The following is an 8,355-nucleotide window of genomic DNA, read 5'->3' on the forward strand; positions in this document are numbered from 1 at the left end:
AAAAATCAATACCACCTCAAACTTTCTTTTTCATTCCCAAATGAGCTTTTATGGGTTTTAATATCAATTAATGTGCTTATAGAACTGGTAAAAAAAAAACAGTCAATGATGAAATTTTAAAATTACCACTCTGCTTTCCCTAATTTCTGTTGATGTACTTTTATCTCACACAAAAATGAATTACTAAGGAATAAATCATACTTCACTGAACACGTTTCAGCTGAAATGATGCACCAAGATGTACAGCTTTGGTCAGGCTTATACTGTTGTTGTCAACATAGTATATGGGGTGTAAGAGCTACTGTCTTTTCCTTCTCCCATGAATATTAGTCCTAACAGATTCTTCACGTGGAAAGAAAACTTAGTCTAGAAGATACACTAATTCCTCTCCTCCCTGGTGAAAAATACTGTTAGAGGTATTAGTTTTAGATAGAGAAGCAAGTTCACTTTGGAAAAAAGCAGACACACACAAAACCCTGCAACATGACCTTTAATACAGTGATAAGGGTGAAAGTGTAAACTTCATTTGGAAACAGCACTCAAAATACTGTTTTGAAGGGCCTTTACAACAGTGGTATACTCTTTGAAAAGATTTTTCAGATCAACTGATTGAATCATATTTAATTTACCTAGGGACAATTAGATAAAATTTAAAATTCCAAACAAAAACTTTTAGGACACAAATAAAATTATATGTGCTTTTATTCCTGCAACTATCTCCAAAATCTAATATTCAATGGTTTAAATTGCTGCATTTCTCATTTGCAATGCAGATGAAGAGAGGAACACAGCAGACACATGTGAGATGAGGTGTGAGGCATAAAAGGGAGCACAGGAGGCAACTGACCAGCTGAATAGCGACTGCCCCAAAGATGACCATATCCTGAGCCCAAGAAGCTCTGAGTACTTTACCTTACCTGGCAAATGGGATTTAGCAAGCATGATTAAATTAAGGTGTGAGGGGGGAGAGATTATCCTGGATTACCTCGGTGGTCCCAATGTAATCATGAGGATCCATAAGGAGACAGGAGGATCAGAATCAGAAGGCAATGTGAAGTTGGAAACAGAGGGATAAAAGGTGGTGCAATGAAGGGCCACAAGTCAGGGAATGCAGGCAGCTTTAGAAGCAGGACAAGGCAAGAAAGTGGATTCTCCTCTAGAGCCTCCAGAAGGAACACAGGCTGCTAACACCCCGATTTTACCACACTGAGACTGATTTTTGAACTTCTGACCTCCAGAACTGCAAGATAATCAATTTGTGTTGTTTCAAGCCACTGAGAATTTGTCATTTGCTACAGTGGCACTAAAAACTACTAGAAGAACTCACTGAGACATATTGAGTCTGTACAATAGCAGGGACCATTTCTAGGTAGGACTATCTTCAGGGTGTGGTAGTACTGGATCTGGAGAGTTGACTGCCAGCATCCTTCCTCCCTCCCCCTCCCTGAACCCCAGTGCACTGTGTGCCTCCTCCACTGCAGCCCAGGTGACTCACAGGAAGCTGGCCCCATCCACACTACAGGGAAGGGGTCTGTCATGGAAGCCAGTCATGTTCCTCGTGGGCCATTCACACAGCCAGCTGCACGACAGTCAGTGCCTTGTTACTGTTCTATGAGAGACAGTAACCTAGGTTGTCCCACACACACAAACGGGAAGGGCTTTACAGAAATATCTGGGTTGTCTCTGAATGTGAACAAGAAAAGCAGTGCCCCCACTGCGGGCAGCCATCACACAGTCAGCAGGGGGTGGAAGACAAACTGGCCAGAGGGAAAGGGCACAGTAGGGAAAAATGGAGAAAATCATGGAGACAGTGTGAATAAAACACATTCTCTGCAAGCACTGCCATGAGCTGCTTCTTCATGAGATTGAAGGTTGTTTTTTTTCTTTTTTTTTTTTAATCTTTAAGACAGTTTGAGTTAGGATGAGACAACCATCCAAACTGATTCAGGAGGTCAGACTTTACGGAAACTAAGAAATCCAGATAATAAAAGTAGATGACTCACATGTGTGAAAAGTTTCCTTTCCCACTAAGGGCGGGGGGAAAACTAGAACCTTGAATTTGTGGCTATTCCATTATTCTTGCTATTTTTCATCACTCAAATGTATTTTTCAAGAATGAGGAAATTATTCTCAATAAATACAGTGATGGTTCCCTGAAAATTTGTAACCAAGTAGGGAACAGTCAGAGTCTCTAAACAGATTGTTTTGAATTGACTTAACAATCACACAAAATAGACTGTAAAATTTATCAAAGAGTGGGGCTGAGTTTCTTATATATGATTTCATGCAAATTTTTGTCTACCTGATGATTTTTAGTTTTTGTCTACAGGGTGAGTGAATAAAGGTGTCTCAACATGGTCCAGAACTAATGGTGTTCCCTGGCTCACTATGAAATCCAGGGTCATTTCTGTTTCCTTTTCCATGAACTTCTCCTTCCTCTCATTTGGTCTGTTTTTCAATAGGACTGTTTGTCTTCTTCTCAATTTGTAGGCACGTCAGAGACATGAACTCCTTGAACAGCTGATGTTACAGATGCTTTTCACAGCCTGTTGCCCACATGCAGCTTTACTCTTTTTTGATATACAAATCTTTTTCAAATTTTTAAAATAAAGTGGCATGCCATTTCTTCTATGGCCTGTGGGTCTTATCTCTACCTAAGGTAGTCTACCACTTCCCAAATTTTTACATGCCCCTAGATTGTCTCCAAATTCTTTATCATTTTGTTTGTAGAGTTAGAACTTAAACCAATTTACAAGGTTAATCAATCTGACATCTGCTTACATATGTGATAGGAAGCAAGAGTTCTAAGAAAGAGAGTTCTTTCAGCTCTGAGGGATAGAGCTTAAAGTCAATATTCAATGATACTCTGTCTCATTTTCTAGAAGGAACTGGTGGTTTCTGTTTGGAACTCTGACAATTTTTTCTTAGTCCCTGAAAGTCAAATAGGTTTACGGCTGTTTTGGTTTGAGTCTGTTCAGCTAATTCTCCCTGGGACTTGAAGGCTTTATGAACTGAAGGCATGACTGTTTTTCAGCTCAAGTAAATGCTGCATTACTTCAGTTATAACTTCTGTTATTTTCTCCTTTTGTCCTCAGGGTACTTGCAAGGTAGATTTGGACCTGACCTTAGATCTTACTTATTCGTTTCTCATTTCCATCTCTTTGAAATTTTCCTCAGTGTTCTGGGATATTCCTTTGGAAAATCAATTTTGTGGGGCACCTGGGTGGCTCAGTGGGTTAAGCCACTGCCTTCAGCTCAGGTCATGATCTCAGGGTCCTGGGATCGAGTCCTGCATTGGGCTCACTGCTCGGTGGGGAGCCTGCTTCCTCCTCTCTCTCTGCTTGCCTTTCTGCCTACTTGGGATCTCTCTCTGCCAAATAAATAAAATCTTTAAAAAAATCAATTTTGTTCTCAGCAGTGATCATTACTGTTTACAGGGTTCCTATTACATGTTACAACTAGTGAATTTAAGTTTCAAATCTTTCTTGTATTTTTATGTTTTAAAAGATTTATAAAATTTATTTGACACAGAGAGACAGAGAGAAAGTGAGCCCAGATAGGGAGAGTGGCAGAGGGAAAGGGAGAGGGAGAAGCAGACTCCTCACTTAGCAGGGACTCCCCACCCCCCACCACAGGGTTTGATCTCTGGCAGACATTTAACCAACTGAGCCATCCACGCACCCCAAAGCTCCCTTTCAAAATCTTCAGTAAGTATTTTGCTGCTCTTTACTGTAACTGTATCCCCCTCAGACTTCTTGACAATAAGTTTGTCTAGCTCTGTAGTCAGTTCTTAATCAATGAGGACACGGGCTCTGGACCTCAGTTTGGTGCTCCTCCACCAAGATGCTACCTGCCACTCAGGTGTGTGAACTCTTGCAGCTCAGGCCTAGTCATACTTTGGGGAACTCTGGGGCATCAGCGAAGCTACTCTAAGGGGACCATGCTTTGTGCATAAAAGCAGGCCCCTGCCATGAAGCAGCCCCTCTCAAACCTCCCCAAGTTGTCCTTCCTTACACAGCACAAAGTCTCTAAGAAACTCAACCTGCTGGGAAAGCCCGTTTCTCTATGACCAAGGACCACAAGAGAGGGAAGGTATACCATGGGCCCCACACAGAAAGAGGTCTTCACTGAAAGCCTTCTAAAGAGAGTCTGCCTTTTCTTCCAGGCATTCCATCATGGCACCTCAAAATCCTGAGATCTCTTCCACTGCTCCCTCTGAGATGCCAAGAGGCACTTGGCAGTCAAATAGGTCCTTCCCACAGCCCACCTACATGATTATTGAGGGCCTGCCTGGTGCTGGGGATGGGTGAAGGCAACACAGGCCCCTGGTCTTATGCTCTGATGTCACTGGCTCTTGAGCAAAGGAAGGAAAATGAGAGGGTCCAGGAGACTGCACACAACATCATGTTTTCAGAACATCTCCCTGGCCCCCAAGATCACCTTGTCATGGCAATGTCAGCAGGGCATGGCAAGTGCTATCTCACAAGTCCCTCTGATGCCTCAGCAACAGAGAGAGAGCCCACCCATAAACATAATCCCTAGAACCAGCATCCTTTAGGAACCAAAACCCCTATGAGTCAATTACTTTGGTATGTGTTAGTGTATTTTTACCTATGTAAAATATAAGAAAAAGAGGAATGACATACCTGTATGATTTGGGGCAGTACAGCAACTCGATTTTGAGTGTTTTGGATTATAGCTAGATACTTTTTTCCAAAAAGAAATTTATAATCCATTTAATAAAAACAATGTGAATTGCCATGTATGGAATTTTTATACTATAAATGTTTTCATTGTCTTGAGTTGTAGTAATGTACATACACTGGTGCTGGTCTCAAATGGGGGATGTCTGGAAGGAAACAGAATACATGATTAGGGGAGTGAGTGTAAGCCACCACCCTAAACAGTTCAATTTTTCACAAACATATACCTCAGCTCTATATTTGATTGGATGAATATCAACTAAAACTTTAAAATTAAAGTACCAGAAATTATTAGGGATGACATGTTTTGGTAGACTTGTTTCTGATTCTGCCTTGTGACCTGACAAAGGTGGGATGGTGACTCCTGTTACTGCTTGCTTATTATAGCTATGGCATACAGCGGTGGAAGTACTAAGTACTAAGCCACTAGAAAATTTGAGAATGGATAAGCAATTCTAATAGTAAGGATATTTTCACATACATATTAACTAATTAAATATTTTAGGACTGAAACAAATCTAGAAGAATGTACAGACATTCTTCATCATTTCAGGTACTTTAACATCCAATACTACCCTAATCAAATCCATGAGACTTTAGTTTTTTTTTTTTTTTAAAGATTTTATTTATTTATTTGACAGAGATAGATCACAGTAGACAGAGAGGCAGGCAGAGAGAGAGGAGGAAGCAGGCTCCCTACTGAGCAGAGAGCCCGATGCGGGACTCGATCCCAGGACCCTGAGATTATGACCTGAGCCAAAGGCAGCGGCTTAACCCACTGAGCCACCCAGGCGCCCGAGACTTTAGTTTTATAGCCTTTTCCTTGTAGATGAATCTGAAGAATAGAATCAGTATAAACTACTTTATGTCTGAAAAAATTCATCTTTGAATTTTGACTTGACCAGCTCCACAGAATTAATAACAAGTCCGTTTCTTGGTGCAGCCACATTGGGAAACAGTGTGGAAATTCCTCAAAAAAATTAAAATGGAGCTGCCCTATGACCCTGCAACTGCACTCGGTATATACCAAGAAGATACAGATGTAGTGAAAAGAAGGGCCATCTGTACACCAATGTTCATAGCAGCAATGGCCAAAGTCACTAAAGTGTGGAAATAACCAAGATGCCCTTCAATGGATGAATGGATAAAGATGTGGTCCATATACAATATGGATTATTATGCCTCCATCAGAAAGAATGAATACCCAACTTTTGTATCAACATGAACTGGTCTGGAAGAGATTATGCTGAGTGAAATAAGTCAAGCAGAGTCAATTATCATATGGTTTCTTACTTCTGGAGCATAAGGAATAACACAGACGACATTGGGAGATGGAGGGGAGAAGTGAGTTGAGGGAAATTGGTGGGGGAGACAAACCATGAGAGACTGTGGACTCTGAGAAGCAAACTGAGGGCTTTAGAAGGGAGGCAGGTAGGGGGTTGGGTGAGCCTGGTGATGGGTATTATGGAGGGCACATATTGCATGAAGCACTGGGTGTGGTGCATAAACAATGAATTCTGGAACACTGAAAAGAAATAGAATAATAAAAAAAAGTCCCTTTCTCCTTTAAATTTCATAATCAATACAAAAAGTTACATGGTATTGGACTTGAGCTACTACTTGCTGTATGTCCAGCTCTCTTACTTTCTTTTTTTTTTATTTTCAGCATAACAGTATTCATTGTTTTTGTACCACACCCAGTGCTCCATGCAATCCATGCCCTCTATATTACCCACCACCTGGTACCCCGACCTCCCACCTTTTATATACCTGGAGGCACTTGCATGAGGCAGACAAGTTCTCAATAAAGAACTTTAATTCAATATATTAAAGTATACTATGTTTTCCACAGTGAATATAGACTATTTATCAAATCAGAATCAAGTTCTGAAAAAAATACCCATATACAGATAGCTAACAAATACACAGCCCGGTACCTCTAAAGGTTAGTACTTCTACATATTTCAAAAGGCATCAAGTTTTTGCTGCTTTCCCCTGACCCAAGCATGCACATTTGTGTGTATGTAAGTAAACACCCAAAGACAACTGAATTAGTAGTCCACATTCACCACATGGATTAATGCCTGTTGTGATCTCTTTCCCTCCCAAATTGTTTCTGATTATTCACTTTAACTAATTTTGCCTGCTTTCCAATAATAGGGAGAAGAAAATTTGCTTCCCCACCCCAGCACCAATCAAAGGGATACTTATGTCCTGTGAGCCTTCATTTTTCATAGGGGAAAACAAACAAACAAACAAACAAAAACCCAAAAAACCCTGAGCAGTGAAACTAGAAATTCCCTCATGTTTCCTTCCTTTCTGGAGCTTACTGCCCTTAGGTTGCACAGTTGCCCAAATATTGGCCCCTCCATAAGAAGCTGTAAGTAGCACGTAGTGGATGAAAGATCCAGGATATAAGGAAGGGCTACTCTGGGCAGTTGCATGGCCTGGGATGGTCTGCCTCACCACTGGGCAAGGTCTGGGGCCTGGGGTCACCGTACCTCAACACCGTTAAGAGAAGACTTCAACGAGAATGTTTATTTCAACATCTTTGCATGAGAAAATAAACACTGCCTTCAATAAACAGTTTCAATTAAAAATTAAAATTTTAAAACTTAATTTTAAATATAATTATACCAAGAAGAATCATGACACATGTTGAATTATTTTAGGAGCCACAGTCTTCCTGAGGTACAAATAAATAGTTTGTACAAATAGGTAAAATCATTTATTAGGAAACTTTAAACTTCTTACAATAAAGTTACCATTAAATATAAGAATAAAGTGACTATTTTGCTTAAAAATAAACAAAGGTCACTTTGAAAGAGAATGGCAGCTTCCCTGTGGACATCCTCTATACCCAGCCCAATCAGTTCTTACTAAGTACAAGTTTGTAGATTTTGCTAACATGGTAAATGATGGAAATAAATGAGGAAGACAATATTTTCAAAACAGTGTAAAAAGAACTTTAAAACAAGTATCTTGATTCTCCTTATTCTTCCACTCTAATTTGTAGCCTTTGGATAATATGTGGGAAAGAACATATATACATTTAAATTTTAACTTAAATGTCTACTGAAATAAAATGCTATCTTATTAAAATTCCTATCCGAAATTAAAAAAAAAAGTCATGGTGACAAATAATGTTGACAATCATGTAATGTAATCCTCTCTTAAAACTCAAATTATGCTAAGAATGAATATTTCAAAACTAAATGGTTCACTTTGTTAAAAATATTCTTACTGAGTATTAAAAAAATCACCCAATGGTATCATGTTTTTAAACTCATTCTACTCATCATGCCTGTATTTTATCCTACCAGTTCTCTCTAATGACTTAGCATTCTTTCTTGTCTGCTCTCCTCTCTCATTTCCTTTCACCAGCACCAAAAACACAAAGACTCCAAAGTCCTGAGAGCAGACTGGAGTATCCCTTTGCCTTCTAGAAGCTGTGCATTTTGACCCTACTGGTCCATTCCACCTGCCCAATAGGCAAGATTGCCCAATAGGACAGTGCAGTCAGGAAGGGAGGCAAGGATAGAATCTTGAGGGATAGCAGAGAGAAAGAATCACCTTAAGAAAACTGGCAAGAATTCCTATCTTACATTGAGGTCTTCCATCCATTTTGAGTTTAATATTTTGTTCTAATAAC

This window comes from Mustela nivalis (assembly GCF_964662115.1).
Source record: "Mustela nivalis genome assembly, chromosome: 9".
Taxonomy (NCBI): domain Eukaryota; kingdom Metazoa; phylum Chordata; class Mammalia; order Carnivora; family Mustelidae; genus Mustela; species Mustela nivalis.